The sequence below is a fragment of the Mus musculus genome, chromosome 12, assembly GCF_000001635.26.
Source record: "Mus musculus strain C57BL/6J chromosome 12, GRCm38.p6 C57BL/6J".
NCBI lineage: Eukaryota > Metazoa > Chordata > Mammalia > Rodentia > Muridae > Mus > Mus musculus.
Window position 1 is genome coordinate 77,545,480 of NC_000078.6, and position 22,662 is coordinate 77,568,141.

Consider the following 22,662-nt stretch of genomic DNA (forward strand, 5'->3'; position numbering starts at 1 on the left):
TTTGCTGACAGGACCCTGATATAGCTGTCTCTTGTGAGGCTATGACAGTACCTGGCAAATACAGAAGTGGATGCTCACAGTCATCTATTGGATGGGACACGGGGCCCCTAATGAAGGAGCTAGAGAAAGTACCCAAGGAGCTGAAGGGGTCTGCAACCCTATAGGAGGAACAACAATATGAACTAACCAGTACCCCCCCCCCCATGCTGTGTCTCTAGTTGCATATGTAGCAGAGGATGGCCTAGTAGGCCATCAATGGGATGAGAGGCCTTTGGTCTTGTGAAGATCATATGTCCCAGTACAAGGGAATGCCAGGGCCAGGAAGCAGGAGTGGGTGGGTTGGGGAGCAGGGCAGGGGGAAGGTATAGGGGACTTTGGGGATAGCATTCGAAATGTAAATGAAGAAAATATCTAATAAAAAACAATAAAAGAAAAAGAAAAAAGAAAACCCACCAGCTTGTCTGATGGGGGTGTCAGCGTGGTAATGGACTTCAGAGAGTGTACATTTGAATTAGGCACTTTGCATTTCCTTTGCTGCAAAAACATCAATTAGGATTGAGTAATCCATGGGTTTCTCCTCCTCCCCATTTTCAGTCAGAAGAAAATCAGCACAAATTGTCTGGAGTCTCTCCTCTTCCAGCTTTGGTCATTCGTCCTCTTTAGCCCTTTCCTATGTCCTCCTCTAACTAAGCCACACTCCCAGGCCTGATACTCTGTGTACCTTACCAGGTCATTTGTCCAGTCTCCTGTATAATGAAGATATGCATTGTGTTTTCGAGGCTGGACCTATTGAGAAGGTGCCCATCTGTTTTGCTTAAGGCATGAGAAGGGCTTATTCAGAGTCCTTTCACAGGTTGGTCAATTGGCTTTGACCTCACAGCTTGGTCCCTGGCCAGTGTTGCCCTGGTGTTTTAGCCAAACAGATGTGTCTCCGCCAGCCCACCATCTGATACAAGCCAGAGAAAGGCTCATTTGTCTTTGCCAGCTCCCCCTGAACTCAGACTCTTTTGTTGAAATGGTCCTGGAAATGCTATGTTCCAAGAATAGGTCTCAGTAAGGACCCTTCCATCATCCAGGAGCCTGGTGTTTGTTCCAGTGGCATGGGTGGTTCATGGCCAGCCTGACAGGAACCTGGCTGCCCGTGGTGAAGAGGTCTCTCAGAAGGCTCTACCCTTGCTTCTTGGCTCCAGTACTCCCAAAGCTTAAAGAACAATTTTTTTTCCTATGGTGGCAGATTATCAAAATGGATCACATACTCTGCCTGGTGAAGTGACAGTGAAGTGATGAGGCAGCTGCTATGCCAATGATTTTATTCAGGCAACGGGGTTCAGCCTATAAGACATTATCTGCCCCATTTTCCAGATGAAGAAGTTGAGGCACAGAGACGTTAACGTGGTCATTCTGGTTGATAGAATCAAAGTTTCTACCCAGGTCTGAATGGTTCTAAGGACTGCTCTTTCTTTAGGTTTTTTTTTTTTAGATGATGTAATACCTTGTAATATTTTAATTACACAAAGAAACATCTCTCTCCGTATATATTTTATATATAATCAAACCTTTCCTTCAATTTATCCTCCCTTTCCTAAGATGTGCTATTCTGATGGCTGCACACATCACCCCACATGTGATGTCATTTTCTTTTTTTTTTTTTTTTTCCATTTTTTATTAGGTATTTAGCTCATTTACATTTCCAATGCTATACCAAAAGTCCCCCTTACCCACCCACCCCCACTCCCCTACCCACCCACTCCCCCCCTTTGGCCCTGGCGTTCCCTTGTACCGGGGCACACAAAGTCTGCGTGTCCAATGGGCCTCTCTTTCCAGTGATGGCCGACTAGGCCATCTTTTGATACATATGCAGCTAGAGTCAAGAGCTCAGGGGTACTGGTTAGTTCATAATGTTGTTCCCCCTATAGGGTTGAAGATCCCTTTAGCTCCTTGGGTACTTTCTCTAGCTCCTCCATTGGGGGCCCTGTGATCCATCCATTAGCTGACTGTGAGCATCCACTTCTGTGTTTGCTAGGCCCCGGCATAGTCTCACAAGAGACATCTACATCTGGGTCCTTTCAGTAAAATCTTGCTAGTGTATGCAATGGTGTCAGCATTTGGAAGCTGATTATGGGGTGGATCCCTGGATATGGCAGTCTCTACATGGTCCATCCTTTCATCTCAGCTCCATACTTTGTTTCTGTAACTCCTTCCATGGGTGTTTTGTTCCCACTTCTAAGGAGGGGCATAGTGTCCACACTTCAGTCTTCATTTTTCTTGAGTTTCATGTGTTTAGGAAATTGTATCTTATATCGTGGGTATCCTAGGTTTTGGGCTAGTATCCACTTATCAGTGAGTACATATTGTGTGAGTTCCTTTGTGATTGTGTTACCTCACTCAGGATGATGCTCTCCAGGTCCATCCATTTGGCTAGGAATTTCATAAATTCATTCTTTTTAATAGCTGAGTAGTACTCCATTGTGTAGATGTACCACATTTTCTGTATCCATTCCTCTGTTGAGGGGCATCTGGGTTCTTTCCAGTTTCTGGCTATTATAAATAAGGCTGCTATGAACATAGTGGAGCATGTGTCCTTCTTACCAGTTGGGGCTTCTTCTGGATATATGCCCAGGAGAGGTATTGCTGGATCCTCCGGTAGTACTATGTCCAATTTTCTGAGGAACCGCCAGACTGATTTCCAGAGTGGTTGTACAAGCCTGCAATCCCACCAACAATGGAGGAGTGTTCCTCTTTCTCCACATCCTCGCCAGCATCTGCTGTCACCTGAATTTTTGATCTTAGCCATTCTCACTGGTGTGAGGTGGAATCTCAGGGTTGTTTTGATTTGCATTTCCCTGATGATTAAGGATGTTGAACATTTTTTCAGGTGCTTCTCTGCCATTCGGTATTCCTCAGGTGAGAATTCTTTGTTCAGTTCTGAGCCCCATTTTTTAAGGGGGTTATTTGATTTTCTGAGGTCCACCTTCTTGAGTTCTTTATATATGTTGGATATTAGTCCCCTATCTGATTTAGGATAGGTAAAGATCCTTTCCCAGTCTGTTGGTGGTCTTTTTGTCTTATAGACAGTGTCTTTTGCCTTGCAGAAACTTTGGAGTTTCATTAGGTCCCATTTGTCAATTCTCGATCTTACAGCACAAGCCATTGCTGTTCTGTTCAGGAATTTTTCCCCTGTGCCCATATCTTCAAGGCTTTTCCCCACTTTCTCCTCTATAAGTTTCAGTGTCTCTGGTTTTATGTGAAGTTCCTTGATCCACTTAGATTTGACCTTAGTACAAGGAGATAAGTATGGATCGATTCGCATTCTTCTACATGATAACAACCAGTTGTGCCAGCACCAATTGTTGAAAATGCTGTCTTTCTTCCACTGGATGGTTTTGGCTCCCTTGTCGAAGATCAAGTGACCATAGGTGTGTGGGTTCATTTCTGGGTCTTCAATTCTATTCCATTGGTCCACTTGTCTGTCTCTATACCAGTACCATGCAGTTTTTATCACAATTGCTCTGTAGTAAAGCTTTAGGTCAGGCATGGTGATTCCACCAGAGGTTCTTTTATCCTTGAGAAGAGTTTTTGCTATCCTCGGTTTTTTGTTATTCCAGATGAATTTGCAAATTGCTCCTTCTAATTCGTTGAAGAATTGAGTTGGAATTTTAATGGGGATTGCATTGAATCTGTAGATTGCTTTTGGCAAGATAGCCATTTTTACAATGTTGGTCCTGCCAATCCATGAGCATGGGAGATCTTTCCATCTTCTGAGATCTTCTTTAATTTCTTTCTTCAGGGACTTGAAGTTTTTATCATACAGATCTTTCACTTCCTTCGTTAGAGTCACGCCGAGATATTTTATATTATTTGTGGCTATTGAGAAGGGTGTTGTTTCCCTAATTTCTTTCTCAGCCTGTTTATTCTTTGTGTAGAGAAAGGCCATTGACTTGTTTGAGTTAATTTTATATCCAGCTACTTCACCGAAGCTGTTTATCAGGTTTAGGAGTTCTCTGTTGGAATTTTTAGGGTCACTTATATATACTATCATATCATCTGCAAAAAGTGATATTTTGACTTCCTCTTTTCCAATTTGTATCCCCTTGATCTCCTTTTGTTGTCGAATTGCTCTGGCTAATACTTCAAGTACTATGTTGAAAAGGTAGGGAGAAAGTGGGCAGCCTTGTCTAGTCCCTGATTTTAGTGGGATTGCTTCCAGCTTCTCTCCATTTACTTTGATGTTGGCTACTGGTTTGCTGTAGATTGCTTTTATCATGTTTAGGTATTGGCCTTGAATTCCTGATCTTTCCAGAACTTTTATCATGAATGGGTGTTGGATCTTGTCAAATGCTTTTTCTGCATCTAACGAGATGATCATGTGGTTTTTGTCTTTGAGTTTGTTTATATAATGGATTACATTGATGGATTTTCGTATATTAAACCATCCCTGCATCCCTGGAATAAAACCTACTTGGTCAGGATGGATGATTGCTTTAATGTGTTCTTGGATTCGGTTAGCGAGAATTTTATTAAGGATTTTTGCATCGATGTTCATAAGAGAAATTGGTCTGAAGTTCTCTATCTTTGTTGGATCTTTCTGTGGTTTAGGTATCAGAGTAATAGTGGCTTCATAAAATGAGTTGGGTAGAATACCTTCTACTTCTATCTTGTGAAAAAGTTTGTGCAGAACTGGAGTTAGATCTTCTTTGAAGGTCTGATAGAACTCTGCACTAAACCCGTCTGGTCCTGGGCTTTTTTTGGCTGGGAGACTATTAATAACTGCTTCTATTTCTTTAGGGGATATGGGACTGTTTAGAAGGTCAACTTGATCCTGATTCAACTTTGGTACCTGGTATCTGTCCAGAAATTTGTCCATTTCGTCCAGGTTTTCCAGTTTTGTTGAGTATAGCCTTTTGTAGAAGGATCTGATGGTGTTTTGGATTTCTTCAGGATCTGTTGTTATGTCTCCCTTTTCATTTCTGATTTTGTTAATTAGGATTTTGTCCCTGTGCCCTTTAGTGAGTCTAGCTAAGGGTTTATCTATCTTGTTGATTTTCTCAAAGAACCAACTCCTCCTTTGGTTAATTCTTTGAATAGTTCTTCTTGTTTCCACTTGGTTGATTTCACCCCTGAGTTTGATTATTTCCTGCCGTCTACTCCTCTTGGGTGAATTTGCTTCCTTTTTTTCTAGAGCTTTTAGATGTGTTGTCAAGCTGCTAGTATGTGCTCTCTCCCGTTTTTTCTTGAAGGCACTCATAGCTATGAGTTTCCCTCTTAGAAATGCTTTCATTGTGTCCCAAAGGTTTGGGTACGTTGTGGCTTCATTTTCATTAAACTCTAAAAAGTCTTTAATTTCTTTCTTTATTCCTTCCTTGACCAAGGTATCATTGAGAAGAGTGTTGTTCAGTTTCCATGTGAATGTTGGCTTTCTGTTATTTATTTTGTTATTGAAGATCAGCCTTAGTGCATGGTGATCTGATAGGATACATGGGACAATTTCAATATTTTTGAAACTGTTGAGGCCTGATTTGTGACCTATTATGTGGTCAATTTTGGAGAAGGTACCATGAGGTGCTGAGAAGAAGGTATATCCTTTTGTTTTAGGATAAAATGTTCTGTAGATATCTGTCAGATCCATTTGTTTCATCACTTCTGTTAGTTTCAGTGTGTCCCTGTTTAGTTTCTGTTTCCATGATCTGTCCATTGGTGAAAGTGGTGTGTTGAAGTCTCCCACTATTATTGTGTGAGGCGCAATGTGTGCTTTGAGCTTTACTAAAGTTTCTTTAGTGAATGTGGCTGCTCTTGTATTTGGAGCATAGATATTCAGAATTGAGAGTTCCTCTTGGAGGATTTTACCTTTGATGAGAATGAAGTGTCCCTCCTTGTCTTTTTTGATGACTTTGGGTTGGAAGTCAATCTTATCAGATATTAGGATGGCTACTCCTGCTTGTTTCTTCATACCATTTGCTTGGAAAATTGTTTTCCAGCCTTTCATTCTGAGGTAGTGTCTATCTTTTTCTCTGAGATGAGTTTCCTGTAAGCAGCAAAATGTTGGGTCTTGTTTGTGTAGCCAGTTTGTTAGTCTATGTCTTTTTATTGGCGAGTTGAGACCATTGATGTTAAGAGATATTAAGGAAAAGTAATTGTTGCTTCCTGTTATTTTAGTTGTTAAAGGTGGCATTCTGTTCTTGTGGCTGTCTTCTTTTAGGTTTGTTGAGGGATTACCTTCTTGTTTTTTCTAGGGCGTTGTTCCCGTTCTTGTATTGGTTTTTTTCTGTTATTATCCTTTGAAGGGCTGGATTCGTGGAGAGATAATGCGTGAATTTGGTTTTGTCGTGGAATACTTTGGTTTCTCCCTCTATGATAATTGAGAGTTTGGCTGGGTATAGTAGCCTGGGCTGCAGTTTGTGTTCTCTTAGTGTCTGTATAACATCTGTCCAGGCTCTTCTGGCTTTCATAGTCTCTGGTGAAAAATCTGGTGTAATTCTGATAGGCTTGCCTTTATATGTTACTTGACCTTTTTCCCTTACTGCTTTTAGTATTCTATCTTTATTTAGTGCATTTGATGTTCTGATTATTATGTGTCGGGAGGAATTTCTTTTCTGGTCCAGTCTATTTGGAGTTCTGTAGGCTTTTTGTATGTTCATATGCATCTCATTCTTTAGATTTGGGAAGTTTTCTTCAATAATTTTGTTGAAGATGTTTGCTGGACCTTTGAGTTGAAAATCTTCATTCTCATCCACTCCTATTATCCGTACGTTTGGTCTTCTTATTGTGTCCTGGATTTCCTGGATATTTTGAGTTAGGATCTTTTTGCATTTTCCATTTTCTTTGATTGTTGTGCCGATGTTCTCTATGGAATCTTCTGCACCTGAGATTCTCTCTTCCATCTCTTGTATTCTGTTGCTGATGCTCAAATCTATGGTTCCAGATTTCTTTCCTAGGGTTTCTATCTCTAGTGTTGCCTCGCTTTGAGTTTTCTTTATTGTGTCTACTTCCCTTTTTAGGTCTAGTATGGTTTTGTTCATTTCCATCACCTGTTTGTATGTTTTTTCCTCTTTTTCTGTAAGGACTTCTACCTGTTTGATTGTGTTTTCCTGTTTTTCTTTAAGGACTTGTAACTCTTTAGCAGTGTTCTCCTGTATTTCTTTAAGTGATTTATTAAAGTCCTTCTTGATGTCCTCTACCATCATCATGAGATATGCTTTTAAATCTAGGTCTAGGTTCTCAGGTGTGTTGGGGTTCCCTGGACTGGGCGAAGTGGGTGTGCTGGGTTCTGGTGATGGTGAGTGGTCTTGGTTCCTGTTAGTAAGATTCCTCCGTTTACCTTTCGCCATCTGGTAATCTCTGGAGTTAGTAGTTATAGTTGACTCTGTTTAGAGATTGTTCTTCTGGTGATTCTGTTACCGTCTATCAGCAGACCTGGGAGACAGATTCTCTCCTCTGAGTTTCAGTGCTCAGAGCACTCTCTGCTGGCAAGCTCTCTTACAGGGAAGGTGCGCAGATATCTTGTATTTGGACCTCCTCCTGGCCGAAGAAGAAGGCCCAAAACAGGTCCTTTCTCAGACACTGTGTTGCTTTGGCAGTTCCCAGGTGGTACAGACTCTCACCTAAGCAGACTAAATTCCTAAGTTCCTTGGAGTCCCGGGACCAAGATGGCGACCGCTGCTGCTGTGGCTTAGGCCGCCTCCCCAGCCGGGTGGGCACCTGTCCTCCGGTCCGGAAGGTGGCCGGCTGTCCCCGGCCCACACAGGGTGCTGCCTCAGCGCCTCTGTGCTTCTGCCTGTTCCAGAAGCTGTCAGGTTCTCTGGCGCACCCTCTCACCTGTTCAGACTAATTTCCTAAGTTCGGCGGGTCTGGGACCAAGATGGCGACCGCTGCTGCTGTGGCTTAGGTCGCCTCCCCAGCCGGGCGGGCACCTGTCCTCCGGTCCGGAAGGTGGCCGGCTGTCCCCGGCCCACACAGGGTGCTGCCTCAGCGCCTCTGTGCTTCTGCCTGTTCCAGAAGCTGTCAGGTTCTCTGGCGCACCCTCTCACCTGTTCAGACTAATTTCCTAAGTTCGGCGGGTCTGGGACCAAGATGGCGACCGCTGCTGCTGTGGCTTAGGTCGCCTCCCCAGCCGGGCGGGCACCTGTCCTCCGGTCCGGAAGGTGGCCGGCTGTCCCCGGCCCACACAGGGTGCTGCCTCAGCCCCTCTGTGCTTCTGCCTGTTCCAGAGGCTGTCAGGTTCTCTGGCGCACCCTCTCACCTGTTCAGACTAATTTCCTAAGTTCGGCGGGTCCCGGACCAAGATGGCGACCGCTGCTCGTGATGTCATTTTCATGTCATGTAAGTGTAACTGTGAATACATGATTTCACTGTTCTGCATTTAAATTTCCTATTTAATTGCCATCGGCTTGCAGATTTTCTTCTTTCCTTCTGTGGATTGTTTTTGACTCAGTGCTGATGTCTCAGTTATCATACATGTTGATAGTGTACTTCTATTTCATTTAGGGCTGCTGGCTGTTCTTCTATTATTTGAGAAGCCCAATTTCTTCATCCATTCTCTGGTTGATGTGTAGTCTGGTCATTTCCAATTTTCCAGCATTACAAATAGTGATGCTCTGACACTCATTATTTTGTCTCTGTGTAAATGCTTGGAATTTCTTCCTCAGGAGTGGGGCTTCTGGGTCGTTGAGCATGGGCCTCTTCAAGTCTGGTTATTTCTGAATTGTGTAGCAAAAGAGCTGGGAGTTTCTCTTCCCTCGGCATGCTCATTGGTGCCTGGTATGTTTAGACTTTTACATTTTTTTTTCAGAACTCCTGATGTAAAATGGTTTATAATTGTTGTTTTCTCTAATCCGTTTCTCATTTTATAACCAATTCAGGAAAATAGAAATAAAGGTCAAATGGGGCTCTTGCTTGGCTCTGATTTGCTTTCTTAGGAGTAAGAAGCATGAGCATTAGGCGTAGGCTGGGTTGCCCAGATATTTGGATCTTTATTATGTATCTTGGATGTTTAAGATGCACAGTACCCAGAACTGACAGCTAATCTTCATATGCTTGAAAAATCCCTCATGGTATGTCTACTGCCCACCTAGGTAGACATCAGAAACCTGGAAGCCAGGACTTGGGCAGTGTTTATGATCTAACAGGCAGATGTACCCACAAACATGTGTGTGATTTAATGGATGAATGCTATGTAGGTTCTAGGCTGATAAATAGGTGGAGAGGTGCCCTGATTTTGCAGTCTACAGTGGTGGCTCTGCCTAGTATGTTGTCCTCAGCCATACTCAGTTGCGATCCTGTCTTCCCTGCAGAAGTTCATCAGGAGGTACAGTTGTGCATAGGTTGGATAGCAGAATTTATGATTTGATGCTGTGAGGACTAGCAGAGTTGATTTCTGGTGTCTACCTAGCTGGACAGGGGGGATTTTCAAGCATAGGAAGTTGTTTGGCAACATAAGGTACTGTGCATCTCAAATAGTGCAAGGTGTAGTGGGAAACACTCCACTATTCGGGAATGGAATCCCACTTTTCTGTCCCTCTGTGTGCACTCGAGTAAATCCTGTTGTCTGTGATCAAGAATGCCTTCATTGCTCTTAATTTCTATTTGCTGATGCTTTGTGTAACTATCTTGAACCCTCTCTCAAGCACTCTGCAGTACTGGACATTACTACCAGTCTAGCTTTAGAATGAGAACACCCAGACACCAAAGAGTAATTCACCCAAGGACTTGGCAAGAGGTGCTGGCACCCCAGCATTAGCCTGCCGCAGAGCCTATTAGGTGAGACCTACTTTCTTCCACCTCTTGATGCTCACCTGTCCATCATCAGACATCTGTCTGTCTGTCTGTCTATTCATCCATCTATCCGTTTTTCCTTCTTTCCTTCCTTCCACCATCTATCTATCTATCTATCTATCTATAGCACTTTTCACATTTTGAAGTTGTCTATTTACTTCCTGTTGTTCACAAGAAGTGCATCCATTACATAGAAAGCAAAGACATTCCTCATTCTCCATTGCATCTCTAGTCCCAAGCAGAGCTGACACACTGAGAGGGCATGCTAGTGAACAGGATTCTATACCATGGCTTTTATAGGGGGAGATAACCAGACTAGACTCCAACCTGCTTGACAATGTTTCTCATGCATGTTTTATTCAGTAGTTGCACACTATGACATCTCAGGCCTCAGGAGCTGAAGCTCTATCCAATGCATACTTTTCTGAAATTCCTTGAAAATTTAAAATCTTTCCAATACCGAATCAAGTATGCTTCAACATCTATGCCCTGGGTCCACATGACCATAGAAGTTCCAGGGGGTCTCTAGGTAAATGATGAGCCCCTGTCAGAGGCAGTCAGGAACCAAGTGAAGAGATGCACCCCCACCACTCACTGCCTGTCTTCTGCAGTATGGCTTTGTTACTGGAACCTGATAGCCTCAGATCTTCACTGATGAGAGGGCCAATTGCCTTTGTGAAGTACCTGGAAGGTGTCTGTCACTCAGCAGCTATTCTATTTCTATCTATTCTTTTCAGCTTAGATCTCCCCACTTACATCCTTTCCCTTCGATCCTCCCTTTTGTGTTCTCTCTACTCTTTCAATGATTGCTGTGGTTATTAAAAAAAAAATCAACACCAAACTTAATGGCCTTTGTACTTCTTTGGTTTTTCTTCTTTTTGTGGAGTGTTTATGCGTGCATATGTTTGTGCTCACATCCTTGTAGCTATGTTTATGTATATATCATCTACATATATGTGTATATATAGAGAGACCAATGTAGATGTTGGGAGTCTTTCTTAGTCACTCTCCACCTTGTTCATTAAAGCAGGGTCTCTCAGTTGAATCCAGAGTTTACCCATAATGCTAGTCTACAGCTTGCTCTGAGGATTGCCTGTCTCCACTTTTTAAGTGCTGGAGTTACAGGCAGGCCGCCATGCTTTCTGCAGCAGTTGCTGGGGCGCTGGGGATCTGAACTCCAGTCACCATGCCTACGCAGCAAGCACTTTAGCTGCTGAACCATCTCCCCAGCTTCAAGGATAGCTGTTGATTTCCAGAATTAGCAGGATTGTAAAACCCACTCTGGCCCCCTCCTCCACTCACATGGTTAAATCTGGATGCTGGAACAAATGTAATGGGTAGAGAGAACTTTAAAGAGGTGCCACAAAAGGCAAAGAAATTCTGACTGCATCTGTGGGTGCTTTAGTTTCTCTCAGACTCTTACATGTATACAGTTGTCTCCCATATCTATGTTTTTGTGTGGGTACATTGGACAAGGGGACAGTCACATTCTGCATAGGGCAAAGCTGGCCAGGCTGTCTAGAGCTTTCTCTGAGGTGCTCACAGCTATACAATTTCAACTCATGGATCACTATTTCTGTATTCCTATTTTTTGATATTTTCAGCCTGCAGATCACTAGTCAAGGAATGCAAGATATCAGGTAGGAGTTGCTACGTCAGTTCCTGGTGTGAGTGAAGAAGCAAGAGTGTGTGGAATTAGCCAGACAGTCATAAATCCAATTCTACTCCATCTACTAGCTCTGGCCTTGGGAAAATTGCTAAGTTTAACCTCTTTAACAACCATTTTCCTCATTTGTAAACAACCCTATGGGGTATTGTACAGTTTAGAGATAATGTATGTAAATCACTCACAGAGCATATACTTACTGTTCTTATCATGGCCAGGTCAGGGCCTAGCTTCACTGTGCTCCCCATTTCTGGTTCACTTCCCTAACACACACACACACACACACACACAAACACACACACACACACACACACATACATTTGAACACAAATATAGATCTAAATGCCCATATATATCACATATATAAATAACACACTACTCATACACAGATCATATGCAGCACATAAGACACAGCACACACACATGTACATACAAACATGCAATTTTGCATCACTCCATGCAAACACCCTATATATGTACTGCACACACAGGCACATGTACACACAGCATTCATAGCACAATACTCCATACCCATTGTAGGCTCCATTCCCATCCACTCATTTGGCTTGCTGAGATAAGAATCTCTTCTATGATTTGAACATATTGAAGACCCATTTGATTTCACTGAGAGAAAAAAGGGATGCAATTTGGCCATTCTACCTGACAGCAAAGGAGAAAAAGAACAACGCTTGGTTCAGAAAACAGTATAAGAAGAGAATAACAGCATCTACTGAGCTTGTTTAGTTTCAGGTAATGCACACACTCTTGGGGAACCCTAAGAGTTGGGGTTTGAGGTGCTTCGTCTCTTCTTTGCAGAGAACAGGGCTGGCTCTTTGTCTTACATAGGCATAATACCAGAGGTGATGAGAGTCTCAATAGCACCATCACCTTAAAATAGTATCAATTGCTTCTGTCCTCCTTGGAGTGTGTGATTGTGGAACATTTCTTGGGACATGTCAAAACCAACATCCAGCTGCTCTCATGAGCATTAGCAACATAGCAACTTGTTTAGGCTCACATTGGATTATGTGTTCAGACCCCATTCACTAACTAGACAACAAGAACAATACATCTAAAGGTCTATTGCATGTCACATAGGACACTCCTTTGGCAGGATGACCTGGAACATGCCCTTTTCTGAGGAGTAAATTTGATTTCGTAAGCACTCACTGCTGGCCTTCATATCGTTGCTCACCAACTCACAGGAGTTAGGTGTTGCTGTCCTTCCCATTTCACAGATGACAAAACTGAGCCAAATAACCTGCTTAGGGGAATGCTGGTGAGTAGCAGCCGGGTTTCAAAGCCAGGCAGCTCTGTCTCCCACATACTAAGCTAAATGGGATGTCTTCTAGAACATCAAGAAGAAGGTCAAAGGCACAATATTAGGAGCAATAAGCCTTCCCTGTGGGAGAATGGGCCATGTTTCCATTAGTGCTGATGTGGGATAGATATGCTTGCACCTTGAATGAAGCAGAGAACCAGTGGTGGACATGATCTGGGTTGGGTCTTGTGATGGTTTGGCCTCCATAAAGTCATGTGTTTGAATGCCTGCCCGACAGGGAATGGCACTATTAGGAGGTATGGCCTTGTTGGAGTAGGTGTGATCTTGTTAGAATGGGTGTGTCATTATGGGGGTGGGCTTGTCTGCTCCTATGTTTAAGCTTGACCCAGTGTAGAATTCCTGGCTGCCTTTGGATCAAGATGTAGAACTCTCAGCTCCTCCAGCACCAAGTCTGTCTGCATGCTGCCATGCTTCCTACCATGATGATAATGGACTAATCCTCTGAAACTGTAATCCAGACCCAATTAAATCTTTGCCTCTATAAGAGTTGCCTTGGTCATGTGCCTCTTCGTGACAATAAAACTCTATGACAGGCCTTATCTCTGCTCTCATTTCCAGCACTGTATACTTGGAATGGAGATGGAGTAAGACCACTTCTGCCATATTAGATGTTTAACCTTGACCCTTGAACACTCAGTGCCAAAGTGTGCCTCAGTCACTGTGGCTGTCTCCTGGACTCATCACCTGAACATCTTCCTGCTCTGCTTGAGAACTAAAAGAGTCTTGTAGAAGCCTGGCATGCTAGAGTTTGAAGGGCGTGGGATGGTTTTGAAGGGGCTGAATCCTTTAGGAGATGGGGGAGGTTTCCATTGTCAAGAGGATGACAATCAAAGGAGGAGAAGGAGGGATACACTGGGGACCAGGAGGAAGGTGGTATACAGCAGGGGGTGGGGCGTGAGAAACTCCATCCTGGGAGCCTCTGCTGAGTAGGCCATCCTCTAGCGAGCTTCTGCTTCCTGATACTGCTCTGCTCTGGATCTGACCTGTATGAGGTGGACTGGGGAGACGTCTTTCACCTTATGGCAGGGGCCCCCTCTTCAGCTCTGTGACTCTTTCATGGTCTAAATACCCCCTTGAAAAACACGGACACTGTAGCTATGGATATAACATTGACATAAGATTTTTGGAGGATAGTCCATTCAGTGATAAACTCAGTAGGTGTCACACTTTCCCATAGCCTACAGCTCTGGGTTAGTAGAACAGCTATTATTGGTAAAAATGTCCTGGAGAGATGGGGGTGGGAGGAGGGAGGGAGGGAGGGAGGGAGGGAGGGAGGGAGGGAGGGAGGGAGAAAGAGAGAGACAGAGAGAGAGAGAGAGAGAGAGAGAGAGAGAGAGAACACAAGTAAAGGAGGGAGGGAAGTGCAGAATTAGTTGTAGCCTCACTGTCTGTGTTAGTTCTATATCTCTATAACAAAAAGCCTGAGATATCAATTTATAAATAGAAGAGGTTTACTTGGGCCACAGTTCTGGATATCCCAGTGCACAACATGCTAGCTCTGCCCTTTGGGCCCGTGGAAGGTATCACGCAGTGTGGCACATGTGGACTCAGGTGACCAGAGCACTCGCTTCTTCCCTGATGTTGTCCCTGGTTCTGTCTTTTGTTCTCTGCAATCTAATCTCAACATGGCTGTCAGAGGAGTCCTCTCAAAATTCAACTCAGAGCATGCCTCTTATACTTAAGCTCTCAGCTCAAAACCCTCCGGCGGTTTCTCACTTTGTTCATAGCAACAGCTAATATCTTCATAATGGCGTGGCACAGCCTGTACTTTCTGCTGTGACTACTTTTTTGACCTCACATTCTTTTCTATCCTCCTGGGCCATTCTGCCCCATCACTGTCCCGGCTCTCAAATCCTTGGCTGTCTCCTGCTCCCGTTCCTGTTTTCAACATGCCCTCTTCTGCTGCTTGGCTCTCTCCCTCCCCTTAAAAAAGCCTTTGCCATGATCATCTCAGTAGTGAGACTCTCCCTGGCCACTTTGAAATAGCAAACAGCGCTTCTCTGATCCCAATGCCACTTAGCCGTCTCATGTCCCCTTTTGATCACAGCGGTTGCTACTGCGCCTAACAAACCAGATCACATACTTACCCAGTGATATTTTTCTTCTTCAAGGACCGAAACTCCATGGCAGCAGTGGAGATTTTTGTCTGATGTGTTCACAGGTGTATTCTTGCTGCTTAGAACAGCGCTAGTAAGAGCTGTGTAAGCATCTCACTCACAACCGCAACAAACTTACCCAGATTGCCTGTAGGTCAGTGCTTCTCTACCTCCCTAATGCTGGGACCCTTTAATACAGTTCCTCGAGTTGTGCTGACCCCCAACCATGAAATTATTTCCCTGCTACTTTATAACTGTACTTTTGCTATGGCTAGAATTCATAATGTAAATATCTGATAGGCTGGATATCTGATAGGAGACCCCTGTGAAAGAGTCAGTTGGCCTGCAAAGGGGTCTCAACCCAGAGGTTGAGAAACACTGCCATAGGGCATTTTTCTTGATTCATGATTGGAATGAAGGACCCAGCTCTCTGTGGGTGGTGCCACCCTTGGGCAGGTGAGTAACATTGTTGCCTTGAGTGGAGAGCAATGACCTGAGATCTAACTGACATGCTTTCTAAGGATTCTTGTGTCTTGTTTGGGAGTCTTTAAGTGTGGAATCCCTTGTATAGTCCCCGATCCACCAACCTGAGTTTTAGCAGTTAGCAGGAGAAACCCCTAAGATAGCCTGAGCTCCTGGGATATCTCAGGTCTTTTGCTTAAGCTCTGACCAGCTTGGTCCAGAAAACCATAACATTCCATCCCTCAGTGGACCTCTGGTGTGTAGGCCTCATTTCCCTAGAGTCTGTCTCTGATCTTATTTTCTTGAGCCTAAGTTTGAGGCCAGAGTGGGAGGAGACTTGGAAGAAGAGGGAGTGAGCACCTTTGAGGATGCCGAGACAAGATTTGGTGGGGGAGCCACAAGATTTCTTCGAAGCTAGGGATGAAAATTGTTTTCGGTTAGTTTAAAGGAATTGAGGCAGAGGAGCCAGTGGAGAGACAAAAGATGACCCACAAATGCTAAAAGTTAGAATCTCTCAGTAGGTTAGGGATTCTTTAAAATTATAACAAGCTTTCAGCACTTATTCTGTTTGCTGGCCTCAAAGGAACACGGAAAGCAAAGAGCAAGAATAGGCTCCAAGGCAGGTCATGAAGTCTAATGCAGCTGTCGCCTGGGCTGTGTTCAGCTTCCATCTGATTCTGAGATCCTGCTCAATGCAGGAGGTCGCCTTTGGGCTTTCAACACTGCAGGGGATGATTTAAATCTAAATAATAATAAAAAGCTACTGCTTTTTATTGGACTTTTATTTTGTAAGTGGATGGAAACATTTCATATCCACATTAGGTTTTGAAACCCAATCTAGGGACTTGCTGAGTCCCAGAGGGGTCGTTCAGCTGCCTGGGAGTTCCCTGATATTTGAATCTTTCCTCCAAGGCAGAAGGGAAAGTGCTTTCAGGGAAGCCATGATAACATTTTTTTATTTGAAAGAATTCACACTCCAAGAGAGGCACACACGTTCACAGGTACATGTGCACACACAGTCTTTTATACTAGATATTCTGTAAAATTACAGAGTTGTAGATTGGAAGGGGCCCCGGAGATTATCTAGTCTAATGTTGGGATACTTCAGATGAAGACCCTTCTGCTACATGGGTTAAGTACCTTAGGCAAGGTCACAGGCATCTAGTGGGAGAGAGCTGGCTACAATTCAGCTTCCTCGACTCAGGTCTAATTTTCTTTCTGCTACACCACATTGCCTTCCAAATAAGATAATGTATATGAAATCACTTTGAAAACTAGAATGCATTACACAAGTATTGGGCATGGTGAGAGAGAGAGAGAGAGAAAAAATGATAATGAGCTAGCTTTCTTCGGAGGCAAGTGTGACCTGCTCGGGTCTCTTTCTGAATAAAGAATATTCATGTTTCATGAACCCTATTTCTAATTATGTTTCTGCATATGGCCTCCAGAAAATGAGCATCAGAGGTGCCAAACCAAAATACATTCTTCATTCAAGTACATCGGTGAACAGTTGACCCTCCATTTTTGAAGGCTTTGCATCCATGCATGCAACCAACCATGAACTGAAAATATTAAAAAAAGAAATTTAACCCATATTGAATATGGATAGGTTTTCCCCTGTCATTATTTCTTAACCAATGCAATAAAGGTTTACATTATGGTAGGTATTATAAGTAATCTAGTGGTGATTGAAAATATACAGGAAGCTGTGTGGAGCAAATCCTGTAACATTTTATTATCAGGGACTTGACACCCACAGATTTGGGTATCTATAGAGAGACCCAGAGCCAAACTCCCCCATACCCAGAGAATGAACTCCCCCCCTCTCTGTCCACCTCTCTCTAGTGTCTGCTGTTAGTTATTGCATATAGACCAACAGGCCACAGCATCCCAGATGCACACAGTCATACTATGTCATATGTCTAAATGAGCTGGTCTAGTTCTTGATATCAGCTCCTGTTATCAAGGTCAATTAATATGTTTTCCACACCAAGAATAACTGACTAATAGAAAGGATATTGTTTTAAAAAGCCTTTAATATAGTTTTGTGATGTGAATGGTAATGTTCAAAGTTTGGTTATTAAATTGGTTTTCGTAGATTTGAAGCACATAAAATTGCTTAAAACTAATTGAAATGTTTTAATTACAAAAAGATATACTCTCTTAGAGGTAGAAGGGCTATTCATTTAATTAACAAATGATTCATCAAAAGAATAAATTGCTACTTAAGATACTGCCGATTATTAAATATTATTGCAAATTACTTGAGGAATTAAAATTTTATTTTTGCACTATTAATAGACTAATTTACTAAATCAAATATTAATTATGAATAATTTAAAAGTAGTTCTATGTTGCTTTCTCTGGTGAGTGTGTGTGCATTAGTCCTTATCCATTGTAATGTCTGTGTTTTCTAGAAGGAACATGACAGACATTCACTATCCCAGTCTATGGTTATGACAACATGTGAAATATTGGTGAGAAAACCCATGCCTCGCAGTTTGGAGGCTCTCTGGTAGTCCTGGCTAAAGTACTCTGGATGGATTAAAATGGGCTGTGATGAGTCTGTGGGCACTAGGTTTTATTTCTTATTCATTCACATGTTAGCAAGTGGGAGCCTCCTTGTTCCCAGTCCTCTCTGTGACAAGTCAGCTCTCTCCTCCCTACTTGACCCTTCACCTATCCTCCACAGTCCTCATTGTCTAGACACATCTACCCAATACACATACATACACACAGACACACACACACACAGACACACACAGACACACACAGAGACACACAGACACACACAGACACACACACAGACACACACAGAGACACACAGACACACACACAGACACACACACAGAGACACATACACACACACAGACACACACAGACACACACAGGCACACACACACACACACACACACACACACAGCCTCACAGCCATCCTGGAGTTCTTGGAGAAGGGGACATATACTAGGGCTGGCTGCATTTGCTGCTTCATTGCGTGGCTCAGCAGGACAGACTTTCCTGTAGGCTGTGTCTTTTGCAGATAACTCTTTTTAAAAAGAAACTATCAAATAACAGAGGAGTGGAAATCCAGTTGCAAATAAAACTGTTTGCAGTTTTAAGTCTAAAGCAAATGCTATTTTAATACTTGGACATGGTGTGCTGTACTGCTAGGAGAAATGACCAGGTTCATGACCTCAAGGGTAGACCAGTACTGCTCTTATGCTGGAGATCTGGGTGGCCTTCGCTTCATTGCCTTCCTGTTTCCTGCATCGTCTTCTAATGGCAGACCTCTTCCCTGCCAATGTAATGGACCTATGGCCCAGAAGAGACCATCACAACCTCTTAGATCTAGTTCCAAGAGGAGTTCGGAGACAGACACAGCATAACAAACAGAACTTCTCTGAAGTGGTCTCCTTTGTGAGCTGTAAGGGGAAAGGACTCTGGCAGTCAAGGAAGCAGCCTAGCAGGCTGTGAAAGCTGAGGGGCAAGCCTACCTGCGACAGATGCAGGGATGCAGGACTAAGGATGCCCTGATGCTTTTCAGCAGCTTAAGATTTTCTCTCTGGTATAAGAACCTCAGATAACAGAAATGACTCTCGGGGTTTGGGTGGGAAGATGCCCTACTGAAACAGTGGTTACAAGGACAGAAATTCTATCTTTAATTAGCTTCAGTACAAAGCCAAGTGTTGGCTCCCAGAACAACGTGAAGAGCCTTTCCCTTAGACTCCCCTAGACTCAGACATTCAGATGGCATCTTTAGAATCCCATTTCCCTCTGACCCACTGCTTTGCTTTGCAGAATTAATCTGGTTCTCCAGTGGCGTTCTGTTCATGTGGCAAATATCTGCTGCTGCCTGCTCCATCCACCCAGGGAGCTTCAGGCTTGCTTCTTAGTTTTCACAACGTAGAAAGATCCCTCCCATCATCATCATCACCACCATCATCAAAATGCCTCCCCCCACACACACACATACACACACATACACACACACTCACCACCTCCTGAAATCGGGTGACCAATTTAGGTTCAGGCACTTCCCTTGGTGACATGGAAGACTGAGCTACGTCCAAAGCATAGCATTGTTACCATGGATCTGGAAGGAGACCCCTTTCTGGATGACACAGAAGATGGAGTGCTATGGCTGTTACAGATGAAGTGTGGGGCACGGAAATGGGAAATGCAGATGAAGAAGCAGATGTGCCCGGATGGGACTTCAGGTACTCCCAGCAGGAAGCCTCATGGTCTCATCTGGGAAGGCTGGATTCAGGCGTCTGACCCACTCCTGTGCAAACACCAGGGCAATGGCCGACTAAACAGTTGGGTAGTGGTGATGTCCTAGAAGGAACAGGCACAGGCAGCCTGTATGCTGTACCACACAGGGCAGGACTAGCAACGGGGACAGCAGGAGAACCACCCTGCATGTACTGAGCACACATGAAATCCTCCCTCAGACCAGCTGTTTCTCTTTTCTGTTTACTGTACTGGGTTGCTCTCTCCCTTGGCTTGACCATCATGAGCAGGGAGGGAAAGAGGGATGAGTTGTGGACACTTTGCCAGGATTCTCTTTACATGGCACAGGTGTGACGGCTACCAGGTGTCACCTGGGCCTCAGACTGGTCAGGTGTGGAAAACAGGGCTGTTAACAAATGCTAATGGCCTCAGCCTATGCAGCTAACTGGAGTGTGTTCATTCATTCTGGGAACTCTCTGGGATTTCTCTCTGCCACTCTCTGTCCTGGGACGACAGTGCTGGACGTGTCAGGATGACATCTTCGGGGAACCGGCTATCATTTTTGCACTAGCTCCCTCCCTTCACACAGAAATGGTTAGCAAGAAATTCCAGGCTTAGAAATGGGTTAGAGGGTAAGGGGATGCCTGGCTTCGGAAAAGGTTGTGGGTTTGGGGAGACTGTGTAGATAACTTCACCCTCCTTCACTAGGGGCTTTCTGATCCTAGGGCCCTAAAGCAAAAAGGGATTCAGAGGCAGGTCTAGTTAGCTGTGGAAGTCCTTGGCAAGGCCATAAATCCATCTCAGCTGAGAAAACTGTTTACTTACAGAGCCAAACCAAGCAAGTCGGCCCTTAATAGACTAGAGCTGGCTGGCTGCTCCCATTCCTGAATTTGGTCCTATCCTCAAAATACTGATTTAAGGCTCTTTTGATTTCCCACAGTCCTCTCAAACTGGATGAGGTGGAGGCTTAACCTTGACTTTATGTGGGAAAAGCCAGAGGGAGTGGGAAGAGGACAGATCTTGGTGGCATGGTACTGGCTTCAGATACCATCTTCCTGTAGAGCAGTGGTTCTCAACCTTCCGAATGCTGCAACCCTTAATATGGTTCCTCAGGTTGACCCCAATCATAAGGCTATTTTCATTGCTACTTCACAACTGTAATTTTGTTACTGTTATGAATCATAAGGTAAATCTCTATGTTGTCCAATGGTCTTAGGTGACTCTGGTGAAAGGGATATTTGACCCCCTCCAAAGGGTTCGCCACCCACAGGTTGAGAACCAATGGTGTAAAGAACCTAGGGTGCAGGATGTGGCCCTGGGACTTAGAGATGAAGAGCTGGTATCTCCTGCAGGTATGACAGTGTGCAAGGCCCATTGGTGTGCTCTGGGGACACACAATGACAGCACATAGCAAGAGTCGCCAAAGGCATGTAGAACGTCTCTCCTCCCTGGGATAGAAGCTCCCAGCTCAGGACTTGGGGCTAAGAATCACGGCTAGAGTTCAGAAGATGCTGCTCCCAGGCTAGTCCTCAGCAGAGCTAGAGGGGAGCTCGACTTCCATTTTCAGGATGGAAAGAGAAAAATTGCCTAATAAATCACTCAGCACTCACTGACAGCCTGCTGGGAGGGGCACGAAGGAAGGACTTGAGAGAGACGCTGGAGCTGAAATGTGTCCACTAATTCTGTTAGACCACGGATTCTTTAGACACCTCTGCCCAGACCCAGCTAGGGCCCACCCAAGTAGGTAGGGGAAGGAGGGAGGGGGGGAAGGGCAGAATGGAGGCTGGCAGGGCGCAAGAGAGTGGGATTTCACTCAATGTGCAGGGCAGAATTCTGAATACTGTGAGCCCCAGGTGTCGCTTGTGTTGCCCTGTATACTCAGGTCTGGGACCCCGAATCCATTGAATAGCACATGCAGAAAGAGCCAGCACACTTTGACATGGTTCTAGCAACAACTTAATCTGCCTTTAAACTCCCGCTTTCCAGTGGCGAGAAGTCAGAACAGGTTGAGAGTTGGCTCCCCTCGCCCCATCTTGGGAACTTGGGGAAATGAGAAGCATGAGTGCCTGTTACTGTGTCTTTAAGTCTACGGTGGAGGAAACTTGTGGTCACTGCTTCTGTTACCTGTCAGGTCTTGGCTGAAGCCACATGTCGCTAGGCACTCTGTTTGTTCCTAACAGTCTGCAGGTGGTATTGTGGTGGAGAAGCCACTGATCCTGGGTGCTGTGTGTGAGGGAGTCCTCACCACTCACAGGTATGGTCAGCTCTTCCTCTCTGGTCTTAAGACTCCCACCGCTTTTTGAAACGAGCTCTTCCCTTCCAGTCTTCCCTGGGTGTCCTACTCTTCCAGGTGGGCAAGTGCTTTTTCCTGGGCACTTGCAACTTCTGGCTGTAGCTCCAAACTAAAGTGCCAAGAAAACTCTCCTGAGGTGAAGGATCCCAGATACCCCAAACAAAGACCTCTTGGGATAGGAAAGGGGCATGCACCTCTCATTTTCTCAGTCCCCTGAAGCCAAACTGAGGCAAATTATTTTCCCAGTCAGCAATTCAGGTTTGGTAGAGGTGGCTCCTTTTGTATCTACATAGTTCCATAGAAGCAAAGAAGCCCAGAGACGTGAGGTCAGTGGCCTGAGCACCTTTGCTGCTCTCATACCCTTTACTTCATCATCATCATCATCACTAATGCATGAACATGCATACACTAATGCATGTACACACACACACACACACACACACACACAGAGAGAGAGAGAGAGAGAGAGAGAGAGAGAGAGAAAGGGGAGGGATACTCCCCAGTATAGAACCATTGAGCTCTGTGTTGACCTGCTAAGCTGGTAGCGATAATTTATTTGAAAATAACTAAATCTTCCCTGCAAATCCATGTTGTCTGTACTTGTTCCTGCTCCTGTCACCACTATTATCAGAACTGCCAATCACATCAGAAATCAGGGAGGGACGTGCCAATTTAGGTCATTGCCCGCCTCTCCCTGGAGGACCATGTGAGTCCTCCCCATCTTTGCTAGGACTGGTCTCTAGAGGTCCCTGACTCGAAGTCCTGTCACTCCCTGGGGAGGATGGCTAGATCTCATCACGAGGAC

The 22,662-nt window shown here is 44.4% G+C and overlaps 1 long non-coding RNA gene across 4 annotated transcripts in view; it reads left to right on the top strand.

Moving 5' to 3' along the window:
• The first annotated feature begins 8,231 nt into the window (after positions 1-8,231).
• Positions 8,232-22,662, top strand: part of Gm35240 — an 85,675-nt gene continuing 71,244 nt past the window's right edge. For 3 of the 4 annotated variants that reach the window (XR_381705.3, XR_381706.3, XR_381707.3), the window contains exon 1: positions 8,232-8,316. This is a non-coding gene — a long non-coding RNA (predicted gene, 35240). Of the gene's footprint in view, positions 8,317-21,664; positions 21,819-22,662 lie in introns of those variants that run through there. The other variant, XR_381708.2, reaches the window with a different exon arrangement.